Below are 25,181 nucleotides of genomic sequence, written 5' to 3'. Positions count from 1 at the left end.
ATTCCTTGCCCCTCCAGTCTAAGAACTGGAGGGGGGAGGAGGGGGGAGCTTGTCACCTCCGGTTGGTACGCCCATGCCCGACAGAAATCTTCATTTACACTGACTCCCAAGAAGCTATTCGAGAATGCAGGAAAGCCAGCAGCAGTAACAAGACTGCGAATGATATCGAAGCCGCAGCGCGCTATCTTAGATCAGAAAAGAAACAAATGCAGTTTATAAAGTACGGAAACAAGAAATGACCCGTCGACATACCCGCCACCAAGCGGCGGAAAAAACGCCGCATACTAGAAAGGGCTAGTGGGATGAGGCGCCGTCGAACGGCGAGCGTAGAAAGGTCCCGGATGTACGTCGTATACCGGCTCGAGGATCTGACCGGTTCCGAGCGTTCCGAAGACTTTCGGCGCGGACTTTGCTGGCGATTTTGCCATTTGGTGGTATGGCAGCGCGAAGTGGCTCCCGTTCTCAACTGATATTTACCCCGTGTTTGCTGTCGTTTGTGGCCACTGAAGTGTTATGCCGAATTAGTCTTTAATCGTGCAGCAAATGCAATGCGAGCCGCCCTGGACGCCCGCTTCATACAGCCTATCCAACACGTGTTTTAGTGGTGCCCTCTCGAGCCGTCGACACGGAGTGCGGCAGCCGTGAGCGCTCGATGAGCTCACTACCCCTCCTCTAGTTCATGGTCACTCAAGGCAGGACCTACGACGTCTGAAGGAGGTTATTTTTTGCTTGTTTTTGTAATTCTAATTTGCCTATAACTTTTAAAATAAAGCGAAATTTGAGAAAAGAAAAGTTTCATTAAGTTACTACGTTCAGTGCGCTCAGGATCGGTGCAAATTAAAAACCAGTCAAAAAGTTGTTGCAGGGCCCCTTTAAAATGTCATGGACCCCGGGACGCCAAGATATCCCGGGAAACGAAGAAGCCCATGAGGACGCCAACCGGCTCCGCCAAGGCCTCCTGGACTGCTCTGCCACAATACCCACCGAGGACCCCGATGTAACAAAAGGCACTCGCAAGACAAGAACGGAAGGCGAGGCTGGCTGCACTACTGCCAACGGAGGAACACCCACTCCCATCAAAATACTCACGGTGGGAGAGGGTGTGCCTCCTGCGCCTCGCTACCAACACGGCCATTACACCAGTTCTAAGAACGCGTTTTTACACACCAACATTGGAAGACGACCCGGGCCCTAACCCTAACTGAGCAGTATGCCATGTACCGGCTACCTGCAGACACCTTCTCTGGGACTGTCAAGCGACAACAGGAAAACGACAGGGAGCGATATCAAGACTTGCCGCCGAACTAAAAAAACTACGAGGACTGGGTTACCCCCAACAAAAGCCCTCCAGACAGGAAATTGATCCTCGACACCCTTCTTGACTTTGTCAAGAAGGCTGGCCTAGCCCAAGATATATATATATATAACCACTTCCCCTTATTTCCCAACATTCCAACCCCTACCCTGTACACCCCCACAGGATAAGATGACTTTTGTCAAGGTATCCGGTGTCCGCTTTCTGTAATAGACGTATTCTCACTCACTTGAGAAGCCCGAATGGGTGTATAAATAGTTTGTGTTGTTTCAACAAACAGACAATTGAAAGTAGCGCTTGTGTTGTGTCGGGTGTAGGACAAAATGGTCCCGGTCAGAATGGTCCCGGTCAAAATGGTCCCGGACAAAATGGTCCCGGACAAAATGGTCCCGGACAAAAAGATCTCAAGTGCCAACCCGGACAAAATGGTCCCAGGTGAATTTATCAACACTTTGAGCGCTCTTAATAGGACAAAATGGTTTGGTAGTTTTAATTTGAAACACGTTCAAGGATAATATCAACATTTTCATTATAATAATTTTAAACAAATTTTGAAACCCTTTATCTATTTCTAGCTCTATTTCTCAAAAGTTCTTGATTTCTACTGATATATTCCACGTGTCTAATCAATATCTTTCTACCGCCAGAACCTGTTTTCAAATTAGCGCTATCAAGCTTCATTCATTCATTCATTCATTTGTTTATTTTCTGTGCTCATGACGAGCCTATAACTTTTACGATGTAGTAGTTGTATTTACAAAACGATATTCGGAATGAAAATCATTATCATACACGTACTGCAAATTCTTGACTTTTTTTTTTTTTTTTTTAATGAACGTGTCGTATCACTGTGTTCTATTTTTCAGAAACAGCATCACTCTCTCTGAACATTGTATATTAAAGAAATCCAAAATTGGTTTCGCAATTATGAGCGTATTTATTACATTGACCACTTAGTGGCGTAGCCAGGATTTTATTTCGGGAGGGGTTCAACGGCATCCCCCCCCCCCCTCCCTCCCCCCCGCTTATGATCAAGAGGTCCAACTAATCAAAATGTCCAATGAGTCAAGAGGTCCAATAGCCACGTGACAGCCGAGTCAAGAGGTCCAACGACTCAAAAGGTCCAATTCGAGTCAAGAGGTCCAACGCGTCAAGACGTCCAACGAGGCAAAAAGGTCCAATTTGTGTCAAGAGGTCCAACGCGTCAAGAGGTCCAACGAGTCAAGAGGTCCAACGAGTCAACAGGTCCAACGCGTCAAGAGGTCCATCGAGCCTAGTTTTTATCTTTTCTGTTTATAATTATCTTGCTATTAATGCCTGCTTGTGACGGTTACTTACTGTTTGACATATTTGAATGATTTTGGACAATACAACTACTGCATAGCTATTTTCAAAAAGTAGACAGATACTATTTACCACAATGTATATATGTATTTGAGTGTTAAAAAGGGGGGGGGGGGGTGCAATGATTTCTGGACTTTGGTCAAAAATTTGGGGAAGTTGCCCTCTGACACTTCTGAAGTAAAAAACACAAAACCGATTTCGCCTGCGTGTCCTAAATGTTGTAAAAAAAAAAAAAAAAAAAAAAAAGATTGGCATTTTTGGCACCCCTCATCTCACTCCCAGCCTTCAGGGTCACACCTGGTCCCCCTCTGACGTAACTCGGGGTGCCGTGTAGCTTCCCGTGTGCTCGGTCGGAGGACGCTTCCTCTCCCTCTCCCTGCGTACATTAGCGGGCGTTATGCTGCAGCTTAGAGCCGAGCGAGGTCACGTAATCTTTTCGCCGTAGTTCTCTCAACTGCCACTTGCGGCTGCAGGTGGGGGAAAAAGCTCGACTTTTGCTTTGCGATTATGCAGCGAAATCGCGACATTTCTTAATAAAGGAGATGTTTTCTCTATCCTCTGGGACACGATAAACAACGTAAAAATGACGAGATGCTAATTCTTTTAATCTTAAAATCGTTGCACCCCCCCCCCCCCCCCCCCTTTAAATAATGAATAGTGCCTGGCGACATATTTTGGATTTGTATAGAACTTAGTATCTGTTTTCCAGTCTCTGTGTTCTAGGACACATTTATGCCATTTCTACGGAAGTGTCTCTCAAATTCTCGAGATATAAAATTCAAATGTACCTCAGAATCTCGCGTCTAGCCTTTCCTTTCATGCATCTCAGTATTTGTGATCGCAAATACTTCCTTGGGTAACTTTGTCCAGTCCCGGGTTCTCGTATGTTCTATTAAAAATATTATGCACTACTGTTTTATGCTTTAGTTTTTATTCACTGAGTTCACAGAATCACTAAAGAGGTAAATAACACAACATGGGAAGAAGCCCAAATGTCATTGGAGGGCGTCTTTAAACGAGCCAAAATATATAGTGCTCACGCATTCTCACATCCTAAGAAAAAGCTTAAATGCCCCCGTAGTTTTTTTTTCTTTTTCTTCTTTCTTTTTTTTGTACTTATTTCACCCCTCCTGCCTGTAGATATTTCACACCAAGAGATGAAACGAGTCAAGCTATCCAATATTGGACCTCATGACGCGTTGGACCTATTGAGACATCGAGGCACGAGTCAAGAGATCCAATATGGGTCAAGAGGTCCAACGCGTCAAGAGATCTACGGCGAGTCAAGAGGTCCAACGCGTCAGGAGGTCCAACGGGTCAAGAGGTCCAATATTGGACCTCTTGACTCGTTGGACCTCTTGACGCCTTAAACCTCTTGACTCGGACTCCTCCCCCCCCCCCCCCCTTCCCCCCCCCCCCCCCCCCCTCAATCACGCAAGGTGAGCTCCCCGACTCGGACGCCCAGGCAACAATTTGGGAGGCGCTGTTACGAAAAATCGGGTAAAGCTGCATTGGCATTTTTAAAAACGGAGCAGGCTTCATTTACAGGAATACGGGCGTGGTGGCTCACTGTTCTACCGTCGTCGTACTTGCGGCCCACCAACTTTAAAAGCTTCCTCACAGCACACAACTCCCACCGCTTTTTGAGGCAGCACTGCATTACCAACGCAAAGATAGCTATACTTTCACCAAAAAAGAAAAATTTAAAAAAAAATTAATAAATAAACAAACAAAAATTTCGACGCTGAAAAGTTGGAGCTACCGACCACGCGCAAACACTGGGAGCTCATATTTAGCGCGAAGGTAATTCTGAGCAATCACAAAACCAAAATCTATGATCTATTAAAAGTTTAACAAATTCGTGCTATAGGACCAGATGCCGAAGGAAAGAGAGTTTTATCTTTGCTAGGCTGTTTTATCTTGCAGCGTGGTCCAAAGGCAGCAGCGGCATATCCTCGGGGTAAGGAGAAGTCATCAGTCCGAACTCGTCGTTCCGTCACTCGGAGAAATGACATGACGCACCACACAGAAACTACACGCCGAACGTGGAAAGGAACTTGACTACCCTTGCGCAGCTATGCGTAGTAAGAATATGCAGGCTTCTCTCTTCAGAGTTTCTGATGCAACGAAAAGATTCATCAAATAAGGAATTGTATCGGTCGCCACCTCGACATACAAAGCAGAAAGCAAGACGGACTTCGTCGCTTCCGTGATCGACGATTTTCGCGAAGTGAGGGAAACTTGGCCAAAAATAGGGAAATTTTAGGCGTCCAATGCAAGAGGGAGAAACGTGAAGCGCCCGTCACGTCTCCGGTATACAGGCGGTCGCCCTCTGTCCGGAGGCCCTATTCCCAAACGTTCATCGTTTCCTCAAAATCCTAGCGAAAGCTGAGCGCTCGTTCTCTTCACTACGACGGTTGAAAACATACGCGAGAGCGTCCACTTCGAGTGAGCGACTGCTCGGTCTATACTTCGTTTCAGCTAAAGTCCGAAAGCAGCCGATGCTACAGTGCTCGCAGTGCACGAGAGCGGACGTGCTTGGCAGGGACACTGAAAGCCCGGAGCTTGCGCTTGTAGTTCTGCGTCTGGAGTTCAGCTGAAACGAGGTATAAAACGAACACACGGTACATCGTTTCAGGTGAAAGGATGTATACCGTGTGTCCGTGTTCGGTGGCGGGCTGGCAGGCGCACTCGCGTACGGGTTTTAACCTTTCTGCACAGCCGTGCACGCCACTCAGGATCAGAATTTTGTATGCAAATGAATATTATTATTATTATTATGTTCGTTTTGGTTTAATTGAACTGTGTATTTCAGTGAAAATAGTTTATTGTACTTTGCTTTGAAATCGCCATCCTTCGCCCCACAAATGTTTCGAAATGCCGTTCTCTTTATATCTGAGATCAAGTTCCGCATCCCATGGAATAAACATGAATTAAGCGATATTGCATATTTTATTAATTTGAGCATTATCTACCCCACAAATAATTTTCCCGAAGGTACATAAGTTGGAGATGGTCCGCGCTCCCCCGTTGCTCCGTGCTTCGTGCGAAACCGACTGCGTGAGCAAGGGAGTGAGCGGGCCCCGGGGGGGTTGGTTCCGACCCCCCAAACCCCCCCTCTGCCTCCGCCACTAGAGAAAAGAAGTCGACGCTGCTGAAGCGAAGGCCTAGTACGAAAATGTATTCATATGACCCACACCCCCCAAAAAGTCGTTCAAGGGACGGAGCCCTTGGACGTACTGTGTGCACAGAGTTACAAACCGCTGCTAATATCCATCAAAAGTAAAAAATCAAAAAAAAAAAAAGAAAACTGCAAACAGCAAATTAATAATATCACGCTGGGACCATTTTGTCCGGGACCATTTTGACCGAATCCCGTTGTGTCTCAATACTTTATGTCCTTGTCTTGTGGCGCTTTTTGACAAAAGGTTGAATGTAAACTTTGCTTAGTTTGCCAAGACTCAACCGATTAACCGGTTAAAAGAATTAATCGCGATTAAAGCATTAACCGATAAACTTGTAGGTTAATCGATTAACTGCCCAGTCTGGTTAAGATTTTTTTTTTTTTTAATACGACTTAGTGATACACCTCTCTGTCCCCCATTCCGCCTCCAAAAAGTGCGACCCCCCGTTTGTTAGCGAGAGATAGAGAGGGAATCGAGAAAATAAATGGAGGTTGTGCAGAGATTTGCTATCCTGTGCGGTTGAAGATTCGCGGTCGCCCGCTGGTCTGTGGTTTGCGTGCAGACTGGATATTTCACCTCGCATTCAACGAAATAGCCAGGGTAACCATCACGATTACGCCACACGCAAAGTTCACACGAAATAGTTCTCAAGCAAGAGACAAAAAAGAAAAAAAAAAAACGCGTCAAAGAAAGAACAACAATGGAACGATGCCACGCCACGCAAAGCTTTGCGGGACGATCAGCTCGAGCGTATATTCACGCACAAAGACACTTCCATTGTGCGGTGAGGCAGCAGGACTGCCGCTTCGTGACCGTGGAACCCGTAACCCCACGCCGTAATTAGGCCAGTGCGAAAGACAAAGCTCGCAACGCTGTGCGCGAGCCACTTTCCCGCGCTTTTTGCGCGTTTTCTATCGTCTGCTTCGGTGCTTGGGGGGCGGGTGTCAATTGTCTAGCACGAATAGCTTGTAACTGCGAGGATGACATTCGGAATTTCTTATCTTTATGTTTGTCTGTTTGTGTTTTCTTTTGAATGAGGATCGACGAGCATTTTAATCCCCGCGCCCCTTGACTGTCCTTGCTGGCGGCTATTTCGCGTACGGAGTCGCTGTGACCTTCATTGGAACGACGCCTGTACGCCAAGTTAACCTGGATATTTCCTTAGTCGAGCCAAGGAAAGAAAAAAAAAAAAAAAAAGGCGTTATAAGTAGCGTTCAACCTTGGCTGTTGCGCTTGTCGCCTATGCTCCTGTTGTGAGCGGCGGCGTGTAGGAGAACTAATTACATCAATGTTTTTTGTTTGTTTGTTTTTTGTTTCCCCGGCCTACCCACACGGATCTCTAACCACATCGGAATGAGCGTGACGAAATCCAGCTCAATGTCAGGTCATGGGTACACAGGCAAACCGCCAGTCCTTCCATATAAAGCCCCAACGATGGAATTCTCTATTACGGCTACATAAGAAGGATGTTTGACTAAACGATGTTGTACGGCGATTTTTGTAACCTTCTGATTGAAATTTGTAAACGAAAAAACATGTTTATTTTTGTTGTTTGTTTTTACGACATTGCTCTGTTTTTGATTGCGTTGACCCAAGAACTACTAGATCTTATCAACAGGTAATCATACAGCAAACTCAACCAGCGAAAACAGGGCACAAAGCCGATAAAAAGAAAACAGGAATATATCAGAAAAATCTTAGAGGCACAATTAGACCAGAGGGTGGGGGGTGAGGGAGTAGAATGAATAAATACTCCCTAATTAGGTGCAAAACGCTTCATCGTCACTGGCGGTGACATCTGGTCGTCCATTCTTCGGCACCCTTTGCCGGCAGTTAAGTAAACAATGGGGTCTTCGAGGCCATAGTTTCGTAACCGCTTGCTTTGAAACAAGGACGATGGCTTCAAAGACGGATCCTGATTGCCGTTAGATGACGCATTGTTTGAAGAATTCCAAGAAGCACCAACAGATAACATCGAGGTCGACTTTAATATCCCCAGGCATTGTTACCTTGCCCCAGATATAACCGAGACCACCAGAAAATGATTCGAGACATCCGATTATGTGTACCGTGCGACATAAACGTATTTTACCGCTGACATCCCAATGTCTCATGGATGTGAAGGAGACATCCATAATCAGATCAATCCTTTCTGCGGTGTGTCCTTCTGAAAGATCGTCTGCGTATGGTTTTTCGCGGGTAATGTAAATGTCAAAAAGTATATACTAAAGTTTCTTTTTTTTTTTTTTGCGTGTGTTTGTTGAAGTATGAATTTGCATTCAAATATGTAGTAGAACTTCTGGAATCAAGTTCATCCTGAAAAGCTGTCTGCTCGCCATGGTTGGTGGTCTTCTCCTTCCCACTGGCCTCCTCATTCCATCATTCGCTTTGCTAAAGTGGAAAGGGTCGAGGGCTTTATAGCTACTAATGGAATTGGCGGTCCTCAGCCTCTGCTGATTTTACACGCGCTAAATAAAAAAGAGGCTTCTAGTAACGTTTCATGTACACACGTTTCGTCGACGCGAACGTTTCATCGACACTTGTTTTGCGAATCGCAAGCTGTAGGGACATTTCGTCACGCGTATCACTGGGGTCCGCGTTAACCCCCCTTTAGCCCGCGTTCACGCTGCTGCGCGTAGACAGCCTGCGGCGTCTCACCACAAAAATTTTAACCCACCTGGCCGACCCGCACACACCGCTTCGGGGCGACAGCCTCATGTAGTTTATTACAGAGAAAAGCTAATCTGAGTTGTCGCTGAAACGATTTGTTGATAAAATAATCTGTCGATGAAACAATCTGTCGATGAAACGTCGTTCGATGAACTGATAGCCACGTTGCGGCAAGACGGAGAGCATACGTAGATCTCTCCTTCGGGGAATATTAGTAACCTTTCACGGAATGCGTAAACAATGAGCTAAGTAATATTCACTTGACAAATATTTGCGGAGCAGCAGTACTGTGACAGCTGCTGGAATGAGCTGTTGGGAAAGCTAAAAACCCTTTCATTAAGTCGTCACGCTCGGCTAGCGGCGGTTACGCTACACCAAACATGCTGAAATATACACAGTAACGTCGACGAGGATATTACCTCGTTCCCCGGTCCCTCTATTTTTTGTTTCTTTCCATATCCCCCTTTTTTTTTTTTTTTTTTTTTTTTTTTTTTCCCGCGATACCGCAAGAAAGCGAGATCATTACGGAAAGAAAGAACGGCGGAGAAGCGAAACCCGAATGCACCGCAGCAACAAAGAAAAAAAGAACCGAAACCAAAATATCTGCCATCTTTGTATAGACCTTTTCCGCAAGGGCGCCGCCATCTTGAAATGACGTCACTTCCAGTATGGGCGAAAACGTAACTTTGCCGTTGCCACGCCAATAGAAGACATTTAGGATATAAGCCTAACCGTCACAGATTCTCGTTTTGGCTCGCCTCTATTTTTTTACTAGTTCCAGGTTTAAACGTTTTACTTTTTTTTCATCGCCCATACTGGAAGTGACGACAATTCAAGATGGCGGCGCCCTTGTGGAAAAGGTCTATACCCAGCTCACGCGGCGAGCGCCTATCCAGAGATCTGCCCGTGCCTAGATCTGGGGACAACGCCAGCGTAGGGAAAACCGCTCGTAGGGAATTCGTTCGGATGGTAGTGATGATGATGATAATCATGTCATATAACACCTGAGACTGTGGTCGAAGAAATTGGAAACTTTTTAGTAGAAGGATCAGACACAAAAAGGGACGTCTCAAACTCAGCTAACTGGTTTATTTCTCGACTATCCTATATCATGATTGACTTGCCCACTGGCGCCACCCTGGCCGCCCTGGCCTCGCTGTTTTCAACGGTTCTCGGGTGGTCAGCTGCTCAGGTTGCCGGAGCGGCGTGTTTGAACCGTTTGAACCACAGGTTTGAACCACAGGCACCACAGGTTTGAACCGTTTCAACGGGAGTAATGGCAAAACGGACGGAGTAGCACTGCGTGGCCTCGCAATCCCAGCGACCCGACGAGCTCGCAAAGCGGTGCTCGGAAGACGACCCTCCCAAAGCCGACGACGCGCACTCACCTCTGTGGACAGCGAAGAAACATCGTCGCACTGTGACAACGGCGACTAGTACACGGCATTTATTTTTTGTTGGCGTTCGTTTCATAAAACCTGTCTTTAAGGTATGTGTTCAATCTTCATTATTTTACCTGCGCGGTAGAACCGGCCAACATCTGAAAGCTAAATCAGCCTGCGCGTTAGAATCGTGAAAACACGGCTAAGCGAATCTGCTGCGTCCTCAACCCCTTTTACCATGACACAGGATGTCGTAGCAGAGTCTTGCGTGTTTATCGCATCATAAAACGCAAATATGCCGTGTCCGCAATTCGCGGTATCAGTTCCCGTTTTATGTGGTTTGTAGCGGATAGCCCAGTTGCTTATCGCGTTTTTTAAAATATATTTTTGCTGTCGCATTCCCAAAGATAGCCCACCCCATGTTATTCCCAATTTATCTCTTCATTTTGGTTGGACATCCTTACGGGATTTTACGGTAGTTTTGCTTTGTCTCCTGCATAAGTCAATGTCCTTTCCACTTTTCAGGAGCTTGTGACCACCCTCAAAGGCTTGACGAGCTACGTGCTCGTATTCAAGTTGGTGTCACGAGGTGGGCCTTTCGGGCATGCCAGGGAGGATGAGAGGCTGTCCCTGAACCGCCTACTAGTACAAAAAGGTGTTGCCCTCGGCGTTACCATCGTGAATGTCGACCGACGTAAGTACATGGAAATTTCACCCCTGGTGCACTGTCCTTTTGAGTTACATGTGACATGCCCCTTGTGACGAGATGTCATCTTCCGTGTTATTGGTAGCCAGGTATTCATAATACCTCTGAAATGCTGTTAATAATATAATAATAATAATAATAATTTTATTTGCACTTCCAAGGGCGCAGGTGGTGGTGTGCTGGGCTGAACAGATAGGTGAGAACCCTTACGCGGAGCGCCTGTCAGCCCACCACCACCCGCGGGAAAAAAAAAAAACGAAAAAAAACAACAAAAAAACAATAACTTAAAAGTATGAATAATAAATAAATCTGACCACTGCAGAAAGGAAGGGAGGGGGGGGGGGGTGGAGAAGAGAGAGAGGTAGTATTGATCATGAGGATGCCAATGTTGCCCCATACACCTTCGACAGTTCCTTTGAATCAGTTCTGTTGGTCGGCAAAGGGTTCCGCACATTAGGGGGGAGTCTCAAAAACTCTCTGATGGCTGCTGGGAGCGTCGAAGAAGTGTGGCGCATCGTTCTCCCCCGCAGCTCTTCGGGTTGTCCGGTCCTCCTCCCAACTCGCACAACTGTGGTGAGGTACGAGCCGGTCAAAGAACCGTCCAGGACCCGACAAGCCAGGCTCACGCGGGACACTTGCCGCCGGTGTCGAAGGGGACGCCACCCAAGCGTCTTCAGCCGGTCGCTGTACATTGTGTCCGGCCCGAAGGCACTGCCGCCCACCCTATAGCAGATAGTGCGAGATGCCTTTCGCTGTATGCTCTCGATGCGGTCGACCAGGTGCTGCTGAGGTGGGGACCACACGGAACAACAGTACTCGAGAGTTGGGAGCACCATTGCCGTGTACAGAGTGCGTAGCGCACCTGGCTCGCAGGATTTGGTTACACGTGCGACAAAGCCCAGCATACGCCGGGCCCTGGCGACAACACCAGCGATGTGGGCTGAAAAATCCAGCGTTGGAGAGAACACCACTCCAAGGATGGTGAGCGTCTTGCAAGGCACCAGGTTGGCGCCCATAAGTCTGTAAGCGGGTGGATCAGTTTTCCTGCTGGCACTGAAACGCATCACGCCACTCTTGTTGGGGCTCAGGTGGAGGTGGTTGGCCAGGGCCCAATGCTCCACTTCCTCAAGGTAGTCCTGGAGGTGCTGACAGCTGCTGGGGTCAGAGGCGGGCGACAGGATGGAAGTATCGTCAGCGTACTGGAGCACTAGAAGCCTCTCGCTCTGCGGCATGTCATTTACGTATATAAGAAACAAGGTCGGTCCAAGAACCGAGCCTTGCGGTACACCCGACTCAACCTTCCACTCATCAGAGCGAGTGCCCCTATATACTACCTGCTGGCTGCGGTCTGCAACAAAACCACACAGCCACACCAGCAAAGGGCCCCCTATGCCTGCCCCTCCTAATTTCCGCCTCAGGATGATTAGGTTGAGGGTGTCGAAAGCATTCGTTAAGTCCAGCTGCACCAGGTCTGTTGCCACTCGGTTGTCCATGTTGTTGCTGATGTAGTGGGACAGAGTAGCGAGAGCAGTTTCGCAACTCCTGTTTCGTCGAAACCCATGTTGCGATGGCGATATGTGTGAAGTGTTTTCGAGGAAGTCCAGGAGGCATGAGTTGACAACTCTCTCAAAAGTTCGACACACAATTGATGTAATCGACACAGGGCGATAGTTTCGGGGGTCGTTGGAGGGTTTCCCATGTCCTTTGTGAACAGGGGTAACAAGGGCCCGCCGCCAGGACTCTGGCACAGTGCCTTCATCCAGAAGGCCCTGGAAAACCATTGCCAGGGACGGTAGAGCGTGAAGTGAGACCATCTTGAAAAAAGCAGGTGATATTCCATCTGGTCCCTCACCTTGGGTGGGCCTGATTTTACTGATGGCCTCCCGTAGTGACTCAGATGAGAAGGCGATGGAGGAGAGTCCCGTCTGAGAACCACTGTGCATGTGCAGTTGAGGGTGGTCATTCAGCTCGGAGCCATCCAAGCAGTCTGATGTTAACCTAGCGTTAACCGAAGAGAACTGGTCAGCGAAGAGTTTGGCGATTTCCAGCGGTTTGTCTGTGACGTGGTTCTGGTGGGCGAAACAGGGCCGTTGAGATGTTGTTCTCACTCGGCTGATATACGACCAAAACACTTTGGGGTCATCTTTGGCCTTTCTTGCAATGCCTTGCACATATTTCTGGTGAGCGACATAGATGGAAGTCTTTACTCGACGTTGCTGGTCCTTTGCAAGCTGAAGCGTGGCTGGGCATTTGGTGCGGGCAGCCTTTTTAAATAGGGTCCTCTTAAGTCTGGCGGCTTTGAGAATGTCTCGAGTTATCCAGGGAGAACGTTTCCGCTTTGTACTTTTGGTGGCACACGGTACAGAGTCCCGCTGAATTGCAGCGGCGAAATCGCACCAGAGGTCATAATTGGCCAGTTTGTCCCCGCCACCAGATGTCATGCACCAGGGTGCGATATGGGCAAGCATGGCCAAGTGGCCCAGGTCTGCTTGGTCGTACCTCCATAATTTCCGTGCAAAGTACCCCCTTCGAGGCACAGTCACCGCATAGGCCAGTTCAATAGCACGGTGGTCACTTCCCGGTAAACCGTGGGACACCTCGCACGACATTACCCGTGTTGGGTCGGGCGTAAACACAAGGTCCAGGTAGCTGGATGCACCGCTCCGCGTCGTGTACGTAGGCTCAGAACATACCTGGGCAAAGCCAGCAGTCGTCACGGCGTCAAGTAGGGTGTCATCAGCACAGTCGCAGGGAATGGGGTCATCGTGTGTCAGCCAGTCAACGTGGCAGTTAAAGTCTCCAAACACGAGAATGTTGGTATAATTCTTCTGTGATGCGCTCTGTAGCGATCTGTCGAGCAGCCTGTATGATTGCTCACGCGACGACGGCGGACAATAGACGCAGCATACAAGTATAAGTCCGCGGGGAAGAGTGACAAGGTTGGGCGGATATAACCTAAAAAGCATTTGAAATGACAAATACTGGAATACACAGCAGTGACAGCTAAAGTACTGATACTAAAATACATTTATAAAAGGAGCATTGCAAAACAACTCAAATATGTATGACTAAAAAATGGGTGACAAAGTATCTTTAAATATGTTTTGTTTGAAGGAGAAATCCTGATACTGAAATATGGGGGGCAGTCAGTTCATTGAACGACGTTTCATTGACAGTTCGTTTCATCGACAGTTTGTTACATCGACAGCTCAGATAAGCTTTTTTTCTGTAGTGACTCCCCGCAGAATGTTGCTGCGAAGCAGCTTGAGTGGGTGGGCCCACTGATCTCTACTAAAGGGGGCTGGATGGCGCTTAGCTGCTCTCCGAGCCTGGCGCAAGTGAAGCCACCGGAAGTTTGATTCTTGTCCCGGAAGCTTCCTAGTGCATTCAGTCAATATTTTGGACCATGCTTTTTTGTTTCTTTGATTGGGTTTTAATACTCCCGTTCTGGATTAAATCCCGAGAATGAGGCATTTGAACTTGAGACATATTCACAACTTGATCAACTAGAATCTCAAAATGTTTACATTGAATGGCTTCCATGATACTTCTCGGGTCCACATGCACTCTTACTGCGCAACAAGCAGGCTCTCTTGAGGGAACAAGCGAAAATCCAGCGCCCTCGACGCTTTTCGAACCAGCACTCTGAAGGCTTACAAAGCCTGCCAAGCACTCACTTCCGGGACAAGCCGCTCGCCTCCGGTGGCTTCATACTTGTTTGCTCAATGCGCATACATCCAGCCCCCTCTAGTGGAGATCAGTGGGTGGGCCTTGTCGTGAGGATGACGCCAAGCCCTATGCCGTTACATACCCAAGGCGAGTTCCTCTTCCACTGCTCTCACAAGTGGAGAATGAATTGGAAAGGATGAAAGAAATGGGAGTCATCAAGAGGGTGGAAAAAGCAACGGAGTGGTCCGGCATCTTGCGGTACAGTGACACGGCCAGCAGCCCAACCAAGGTCCTACATTGTAAGCACATCGACAGGACTAACACGACGCACTGGGAGTCACATGCAGCCAACGGCGGTCACTAGGAGCGGACGACCAAGCAGACCACCGGACAGGTTGGACTTGTAGCGCGGCTCCCTACTCCTAAGAAGGGGGGGTGTCGTGAGTGGCATTGCGAGCGACCGCCGACTGCTGTGCCGCGACGCGCCTACGCGCGGAGTACTCTCGCTCCGGGAGGCCAGTGGACGGGGGAGAATGGCACAACCATGCGAGGACATGGCTGTGTGTCGCTGACTACACGTATTGCCTTTAACCCGCAATAAACTGTTCTTGTTATACCCAAACAACGGCTACGACAGGCCTGGTGTGTTAATATTTCTGTAGTGAGCCGTTGCTTTCGGCCATCTGCGTCCTGACACAGGTTGCTAATGCTTTGCAAAAACAAAGCTGCACCTTTCGATTCTACAAGGTAACACCCATCACTAATGTAGTTTGACAGAACCTTCAAGCTTGCCTTGTGCAGGTGCCACTCTTTCCAGAGAATTCTACTGCTAGCTCCGCTATTGGTATCACGTTATACATACTTTGAGATATTGTAAATGTCGTCTTCTGTGTTATTGACAACCAGGTATTAACGATATCCAGAAAGATCACTCCAGCCATGTATATTACTTTTTACATATAGTATGCAAGCAACACAGACCAAAAGAACAATTGCTAAACTCACTTGCATTTGTGGATGAGCTTTTCAAGTGATGTTCAATCAGTTAGCACCTTTCGATTTGGGCGGAGGGCCGTGGAGCATTATGTTAGCGGCTGTAAATATGCTCTCGACAGGTGCCGATAAAAATGGTGTTCTGTGGTTTATTTGTCTTCTAATCTTTGTCCATGCTTTACCCATTGCTTCTTTTACTACGGTCAACCAGCTTGCACAATTGTTTATGCCAACTTCATCTCCACATCGTTTTTTAGTCCTCCTAAATTATCTTGAGGTGCCTCCATGCTCTTATTTGGTGAGGTCGCCTTTTCAGTAATGATCTAGTGACGTCACAATGGAAGGAATCGCTGTTCTCTTATCTATTGATAGTATTTGAAAGCATAAACTCTGCTCCCATCCATCGATATGGCACGAAAGTGCAGAGCACACCTGTAAAGCTTGTGCTTGCAGTGCCTTAGATGTTCAGAATCTAGATGAAGTTTCAAGGAAAACATTTGTTATTCTTTTAAAATAGAAAATAGCATCGCCTGTTGATTAATCTTATAATGCTTTACATTTTTTAAGCAGACCTTATACGAAACAGTTTCTTTTATTTATTATTCTATCATAAAGATAATTCACACTGTTTTTATTCACTGACCTTGTTGCAAACCTTGCAAAAGGCACAAAGCAGTACATGATGAGGTGCACTCGTCATAAACCACAAAATGGCACATAACTCATGGCAAGCTGAGCTTATCATAAGCCGTTAAGAGGTTACATGATCAATTAATTATACCCTGAGGGTCCTCATGGACAAAGACAAAATGCTCTGATCAGATCCTGGTCCGCAGGGTATCAAAGCCTCGGTGGCCTCTTCACAACAGTCTCCACTCATCTAAAGCAAAAAAAAAAAAAGGCTTTATTTTTTGTTTCTAGTTTATTGATTAATTGAAAACATTAAGGAGCTACATTGGGTTTTGATTGTATTTTTATACCACAAACACACCCAAAATGATTTTTACTTAGTAAATATAAATAACCTATAACTAGGCCGTATATCCCCCGATGTTTGTTTATGAGAAAAATCGGCGGATGTTTTTCATTGTTTATTTATTTTTCAAACATTGGTGTCTTTCGACCAGGGTTCGGTCAAAATACTTAATGTACTTGGAATAAAGGTTTGTGAATTCGGCAGTTAGTGTCCCTTTTCCCCTATGTGCAATCCCAGCCAATATGAGCTAGAATGAAGAGCTTTCCTACAAGAACCTTTCTGATGCGTTAATGCAGTTTGTTTATTTCTAAAGAGCATCTCAGTGCCTGCATTTTGATGTGTCATAATGCTGTACTGTAAAATATCAAAAGGTAGCCCACTCCTATTTTTGGCTTGATTTGCTTTATTTTTTTAAACTCTGAAAGATAGCCCACTTCTAGTAATAGTAGTGTTGGGATCAGTGATGGCCTTGGCACAAATGCGGCTAGTTAGCTGTGGCGGGATACAAGTGAATGTTGCTGACTGGGAAGTACATACCTCGGGATTTTGTGGTATATGCCAAATAGCTTTAGAAATAAAGGGATCTGCAGAGATGCTTGAAACATCATCACTTTTCTCATGGTAAGGAACGAATTCAGGGCCATAGAAGGGCTGCAACAAATTGTGTAGTTGGGCTAGTTGGTTGGTCATTTTGAAATGGTATCTATCTGCTTCTTTTTATCTTTACTTACTGTACCATGCAGAAGAAAAAATTTCAGTTGTAAGTGAGTGCTGTGTCTGTGTTCTCTTTGTTTTATTTTTTTTGTGCTGTTTAAATACCATTTCAACTATAGGGGGCAGGGATGGCGCCAGGATCTTTATAATGGGGGGGGGGGCAGTGGGGAGGCCAACCAAATTGGGGGGGGGTTGCTCTGAGGTGCCGTCGCCCACGGGCTTATCGAAGATAGCTTATGCAGTGTGCTCATTGAAAAAGGAAATGAGGAGACACGAGAAGGAAGAGGCGGGGGGTTATTATAGCATTGACCTCTGCCCCCTGTGCTCATGACTCACAACCAGGTTTTGCTTCATTTTCTTAGACAGTCCGGAATTCCTCATGACCTCGACTTTAACTAAGCTCCCCTTCGTTCACGTCTCCGGTCTCCGCTGAAGATAAGCGCCACACAGCAGAATGCGGAGAGAAAAGCCAGCAGGCGTCACAAAGGGGAGCTGCTTTTTCTAAGGCGCTAGATAGCTTACTCGCCCACGGTACGACTTGCAGTGGGTGGAAGTTAATAGAAAAAAAAAAAAATAATAATAAAAGGCATGAACAGCTCTAAAGTCTCGACACTCATTACATTGGGTTTTCAAGCCGACGTCATTAGCCATTATTTGTGTACAAAGCGGCTTCATCTTGGGGTGGCAGAAGAAATTTTAGGGGAGGCGCCTGCCACCCCTCGCCTTCCCTTGGCGCCGTCCCTGATAGGGAAGCTTGCACACCATTGGTTGGGTAGCTTGCGAACCATGTCGCTGAGTGTCATTGTTGATGTGCACTTTTTCCCATAAGAAGAAACAAAGTCAATCAAAGCATCAAGCGAAAAGTTCAGTGCCCAATTTTGAATGCTACAAACAGAATATTTGGAAGCCTTTTTTAGCTTAGGCCATTCTAGATGGTTCAGTTTTATTTTCTTAAAAATTGCTTTGAGAAGCTCTTTACAGACTGGTGCAGATTACATACCCGGGGTTCCCAAACCGGGTTCCATAGGCTGATCTTTTGGATTCCGCAAGCACCCAAATATATATTTCATTTTTTTTATGGGAAAGTGAGGAACTGTATATTTGTACTCAAATGCTATGTATACCATGAAATACCGAGCATCTGCCGATTCCACACTAAGCGCCCACCCCTGAATGTTGTAACATCTAAAAAAATATGGACAGGGGAAATATAGATAACATTGATAGCATATCAAGTGCCCATCTCCCACTTTTTTGCGATGATCTCCGGATTTGTAGAGGGTGCCTGAGCGTTACTTTACGACATATTTTAGGGTTGTACAAATATTCTAAAATTCAGAATATTGAAGCGAATGACGCCATATTCTACTCGCACTTTGAATTGGTGAGGAGTATTCGGCAACTTTAAATATTTTCAAAGTATTTCTTCACCGCTATACACCGCCGCAACGCACCGGTGTATAGCGGTGAAGCGTGATGCATGCATGGCGGAGCAAAGCATTGAAACTTTTGTGAGCACGATGGTGCGAAGCATGACGTGCTTGGTGCAGCACCTTTTGAAGATTGCTAGGATTCCTTGTTACCAGAAAGTTTGAGAACACTTGTTTGTAAAGATTGAGTCAAGGTGCCGGATAATGCATTAAAATCAAACGGAACAATTGGCGCCTGCATGTAACAGGCCAGCATTTCACCATATTCCTTTTCTCGCTTCAGGGGCAAGCCCAGATTACCCATATTTAACTGCTCAAATGAATAGGGTCCTCTGTGAGGGGATCCCCCCCTGACAGGGGGCGTGTTCCAAACCTTACTCGACTGGATCCCAGCTACTCCTGCGGGTCATATCACGTGACATTTCAAGCTGAGCAACGCTAAATGCAAAAAGGTTTTCGAACACCAAGGTATGAAAATGTTACTCTAAAGTGAGATTGGGTAAATTTCGGAACGCGGCCAGGTTGATCACAACCGCTGGCCATTGCTGAATCAAAAACAGCTGGCATTGGCACGAGAGCGCTCGACACAGAATGCTCAGAGTGGTCTGTGTTAACCATTGCGTACAGCGTATATAAATTTTTTTTCTGCGTCTACCCTTCGCCGGAATATTCTGCAGGCTTGATTTGAAACGGATTGATACGGTATTCATGCCCATGCGACTCCAAGACACGTGGTGGTCAGCCCGAGCGGATGCTATGAAGCTCTGTTCGCTCAGGAAATTAGGGTCGCCTTGAGGGTCTGAAGGTTAGGAAGAACTAGCAGAGACATGGGTTATAGTTGAAGACTATGGGTATGACTGCAATAGTTGTAGCTTAGTTCATGAACAGGGTGTTGCAATGCTTCAATGCCATCAGAAGAACGCTACATAATCAGACGCTCACATTGAATGAAGCTGTAAACCTGACGAAATTATTGAGTGATTATGTATCCGGTCTAAGAGAAAGATTCAGTGAAATGAAACAGGCAGCGAAGGAAACATTGGGAACTACATACAAAGCAACAATCAAAAGAAAGCAAACCGATTGGCACAAATGGCAACCTTCACCCTCAAGATGCCTCACTGAACTTCCACTGTGATACCAATATTGGCATGATTGACAACCTTCTGCATTCACTTAAAACTCGTTTCCCTGCTTACAGCAAAGTCTGCCTACAGTTTACTTTTTATTGCTGACCACGGCACACTTTTGTTGAAACAGTGGTGATTCCAGGCAATGGATAAATCTGGTCTGTCGGACGATTTCCCCGATGAACTAGAACAGTTTCTTTTATTTGCCAAAAAGGAAGGCTTCTGTAAGAAACATTCCAAAACTGTAGTCTGAGAAAAGCTTCGAGGCTCATTTCTAGGTGTTCATGTACCCATTTTAGATTTTTATTTTGTTATGGTTGCAAACTTCAGGGGTGAACACTCTCTCAGTAGGCCCAAATTGACATAACACAGACTTCGATCAATGATGGCCAATGACCGCCTCAGTGAATTGTCCTTGCGGAGTGTGCAGATGGGTAGTCTCCATTGGGTCAAAGTCAGAAAGTTTATAATCGCGATTTGAACAAAAGACCCCGGAAGATCCCGTGAAATGTAGACATGATATCAGCTTCCTTGTAAATTGTAAATAATGCTGAAGACTACGGTTGTGCAAATATTCATAACTTTTAAATATTGAATAGAATAATGCCGTATTCGATTCATACTTTGAATCGAATAGGATTATTCGGTAATTTTGAATATTTTCGAAGTCTGAAAATAGGTCTGCAAAATGTTGAGCCCCCCCCCCCCTGCAAAAATTAAGATGTTTTGCCATAGTGCTGTAGTGTTAAAGTATGAAGCTTCATACAAGCATGTCGGGCGAAGCGGTGGAGCTTTGTGCGAGCGTGCAACTGCAAAGCAAAGAAACTTGGCATCCCCGACCGAGATCGAGGGCTACACAGTGGAGGCATACTTGGTTGATATGATAACCTTATGTTATATTGTCTAAAGGAAACTGGCTTTGTAGTATCACAAGCCGCCGTCCTGCTATTTTACGAAGTATCTCCTCACAACCTTTTAGCTTGTTCTCAACTGGTGTCAGCTGCTTGTGCAAGCTGATGAAGCATTTGGAGAAGATAACTATTTCGGTAGTTGGGATGATGACATGGCAAGCCCAGTTGAAAATGTAATGGGATATATTATTCCCTTGAATGTATTGCGAGACCAGGAATATATTTTTACGTGTATTTCGATGCTGAAATACAAGTACTGACCCAAAATCTGGTGTCCTGTATATTGTTACAAAGGGAATGGAAGACCTACATATCATACGTAATCTGGGCTCGTGTTGCTGTACCGGTTCCTTGACCACCGCTATGGTTCTCTCTAAGAGTAGACCGAGGCAGTTGTTTTCAGTCCCCAGATATCAAGTAGAGTCACTGCCCGCACTTTGATGGTCTCACACAGTTCATTCATGAGCGTGCATTGTTACCATTTGAGACAACACCATCAATTTTCTGGCGATGAAATGAACTTGCTAGCATTCATCTTGCCATTGCAGATTCTTCAAGTGTAACTAGTCCCCCATAATGAGCTGAAGTAGGGTGGTAGATTGGGCTAGTTGGTAAGAGCGAAACTAATCATGATGGAAAACAACCTCTGCTACAAAACTAAGTGAAAAAAAAAAAAAATCTTTATTCATAAATTGGAGTTTAGCACTGCCACATTGTAAGGCTCTATCCCTGTGATTGCCAGCTGCCTGGTTGGCATGTGTGTTTGTGTTAATGTAATAAGACTAAAATGCTTCCTTTTCATAAAATAAACTACACTTGAAGGTCATCCGTTGTTTTGTCGTGTTAGTGCCTTTACTTCATCCTTGTGTCTGAGGCTGCTTTCCATTATTTTTATCCCATGGTAATCATTTTCAACTGACCCTGTGTGCCTTTCTGGCCACAGACAAGCCACCCCCACAACCAGTACCTTAAGAGTGCATATTTACTGTATTGTCGGAAGGGGTGTTTGGACAGGACATTTTCACCTGTGCAAATGCCAGCGAGCACCTTTCCCTGCAATACAGCGGTGTCTTTCGGTGAAGCAAACCTATGCTGATCTGCGAGAGTATGAGAGTGTGCTCACTGAGTGAGTGTGCTTCATTGCGAAGTCATTAAGCTCTCAATTTAACTTAAAGAAAAAATGGCAATATATATACTCAAGTGATCAAGCTATCTACGTTGCTAAAATAATTTTAACTATGCTAAACGAATTTTTGTTTCGAAACCGGGGAACCGTCGCACGGTAACGAGAGTATGTTTACAAACGTCCCGGCGCCATGTTGTAACGGTTCACCGTGGATTTTTTTCCTTGCGTTCTAAGTCTTGATGACGCCTTTCCCCGCTGTTATCTTCGTCGTCGCACCTGCAGCCCTCAGAGATGGGTAAGTAGACCCGTGTCCCGCGAATGCAGTAAGCATGTAACATCTACATGTGTGTTGGCGTTGTAAAAGAACATCTACACCGTCGTATGGAACTACTAGTTTCAAGAAGCCGAATTGGGCATTCCACGCGTACAGGCCTCGGAGCTTGTGCGAGGAACATGGTTATTCGAAACGTTAAATTAAAACTGAAGATAAAAGATCTCTTACCTCAATTCGGCTACGTGAAATTGCTTCGCTTATCACGTTACGATATTGAGCTACTATCCGGTCGTAGCTACCAAGTGCGGGAGGTGCGCCGAGATTTTCTAACCGAGTTGGGCGCCTATTAGGACGCAGACGAGTTGGATATGATCACTGTTCTTTTTCAGTTACTTAGGTACGACGGGTGACAGGCGTTTAAGCGTTCCGACACGTTAATACCGGTGCTCAGGTTCCCGGTACCTACCGTGTTTTCAACCTGATTGACGCGTGAGACGTAGCAATACTTTTAACGCTGTGTCTAAAGCTACGTGTCGGACGTACCCGGAACGAGGAGTCTAAAGGTACATTGGACGTATCCGGAACGAGGACTCGAAAAGTACGTCGGGCGTATCCGGAACAAGGAGCCTAAAGGTGCATCGGACGTATCCGGACCCTGGAGCCTTAAGGCCCTTTCACAGTCTTGCAACCGAGTACGACCGAGAGAGACGAGATCTCTTAAAATTTCTTAGGACGAGAGAGCACGCTGGCGCCATCTATGCGGTGTCCCTGGAACTGCATTTCACAATAGCGAATGTTTTCCGGGATTTCCGAGGTAAAATGTGTGTAATACCTAAGAGAAAGGCTTGTTTATAGCGTTGACAAAAGTTTTTCCAGCCAAGAAAAAAAGGATAATGTGCGAGCGAAATAGAAAATATGCCGGACCGCCAAGCTTACACCGTTACCCAATAGATGACGCCAGTTTGGTTTCTCGTCGTAAGAGGTTTCAAGGAACTTGGTTCTAAGAGGTCGCAAGAGTGTGAATGGGCCTTGCATGACGGACATGCGCGGAACCGGGAGATGCGTCGGACGTAGACGCGGTAGGGAAAGGTCGTATCACAGCGGGTCATAGCATGCCTCACTGAGACCCCACTGTCAATTTTCATTCCAGCTTTATTTCTTATTGCTACCGTAATTAGTTCATTCTATGCACTCCTTTCATTTCACACCCGCGATGTTCAACGAGGGGGGGGTGCTTACTTTCGTGAAATGCTCCGAAATTACAACATTTGTGCAAGAAATATCAATTTATTATAGGAAATTCACAAGAAAAAAGTCACAGAACAAATAAAAATAACCCTGACGAGAATTAACCTGCTCGCCGTCAATTCTCACTGCGCACCACGGTCAACCAGTTGCTCTCAGTACGACTCGACGAGTCCTCGGTGGCCCCGTTCAGTTAGCTGCAAACAAACTCACGAATGTTCTTCTCAATTTCCAAATGTCGACTTTTGCATTATTGTGCCGTCCCGAACACTTTTTACGGATCGCGACGCCCTTGAATACCTACACCTGCTGTCTTTTCCACCGTATCACACGGTATCGCAGACGCTGTGCAGTGCCGTGGTTACCGTTGTCTTTCGCATACCTGATCACCGTCCGCTCTAACTTCACTGTGTACAAAGTCCTCTTCGCACTCATGGTGGACAGCAAAGTTATGAACGCCTGAACATATGGGCTAAACCACGTAAACAAAAACAAAAACGAGGTGCGCTTGCAAGTCAGACGACGGAGTCGAACGAACGGCGACGAAACAAAAACAGAGCACACAACGCCTTACCTGTGCCTATATTCTAAAGCGCCTGCGCGGTAGTGCAAGTGCCGTTGTGTGCCGCCATCTACCAACTGGTGACGAAACCGAGTGCTGGGGACCAGAAGGTGGTGTGCTGCCGGCACGTAAAGGTGGGCACAAAACTAAAAGCGTGGATAAGACGAGCAAAGAAAAGGGGAAAGGAAACAAGCGACGTTTCAGACGCTCAGCCTTGATGGAGAGCAGACATCGCATGTCTCCGATCTCTAATTTCTTGTACGGAATTGGGGCGCTTACAATATGTCCGACGTATCTTTAGACTCGAACTTGCGGATACGTCTGACGTACCTTTAGACACAGCATACTTTTAATCCATTTGCAAGGCGATCAGGAAGCTTCAGTGCAACAGCTCCACGTTGGATGAGACCTCAGCGTGCTGCAAGTTGGTGAAAACGACCGTTTTTTTTTTTCGTTTGAAAGGCCTCCAGCGTCTGTGGGGTAACTGTCACAACATGTCGTCTGGGTTCAAACAAACCGTTGCTAGGGGCGTTGCTATAGACTAATGCATGCAGACTCCACATGAGGCTAAACTTTTGCTTACAAGTAAGTCAATAGTTTTTTTGTAAGCAATCTAGCTTCTTGATATCTAATTATGAAGATGTTCTCCTCGTCTCTGTGTCGTATTGCAACGAGGAAAGCCATTTCTGAAGTATTACACTCCGCTTTGATTTGGTAGCAGACGACACGATAGATTTGCTGGCCAACCTGTGTTGCAGCGGGCATCTTCATTGAATTGCTTCTGTAAACCAGTGACAAAAACAAGTGCATCATCATGACCGTAAAAGCTTCAGCGATGTGCTTTTTTTTTTTTCTTTTTTTTTTTTCATTGTGAAGAATATAGCTTTGTTCGGAGGGGCGAAAATGCCGTAAAATCAACCCACGTCATGCAAACCAGCTACGACTACGACCCGAGGTGCATTACCGGCGTAGTGCAGGCCAGCAATCTTACACCTTCGAGGGAAGTCGTTTATTATTATTATTATTATTATTGAGACTTGTACTAAATTAAAAAAGCTAGTCCAAACAGGAGAACACATGAATAGCACAATGAAAAAAAAAATCATTAAAGGGATATTTTAACGAAATTTGAAATATTCCCGTCGTGTTCAAAAATAGGTTGAATATGATCCACAATATCCGGAAATGACAATCGTACGTTTGTATTTTGAGCCTGGTGGCTGTATTTTTCGTTATAAACGGCCCACTCTGGCAAGCGCTCGGAGAAGGCCCAGCGGAGACCACGTGACATCCAACGCAATCGTGACGTAGGTCGTCTCAAGGCGAGCAAAGCTACGGCGAGGCTGACGTCGAGAGGATGGCCTAGTCGTTCCAGCCACCGAAGCGGCTGCTTTTGCACAAATTTCAAGTGACGGGTTAATCTTCTATAATCTTGTAGGGGGACAATAGCGACTTGTGTGACACACAAAAGGCATTCTCGGGAGGAGGGGAGTTGCTCCTGCCCCTCTTCTCTCGTCGTGGCCGGAGACGAGACAACCTCCGTCACCAG

The sequence above is a fragment of the Ixodes scapularis genome, unplaced genomic scaffold (genome assembly GCF_016920785.2).
Source record: "Ixodes scapularis isolate PalLabHiFi unplaced genomic scaffold, ASM1692078v2 PGA_scaffold7__128_contigs__length_106722199, whole genome shotgun sequence".
In the NCBI taxonomy this organism is placed as follows: domain Eukaryota; kingdom Metazoa; phylum Arthropoda; class Arachnida; order Ixodida; family Ixodidae; genus Ixodes; species Ixodes scapularis.
Note: the sequence above shows the minus strand (reverse complement) of the source record.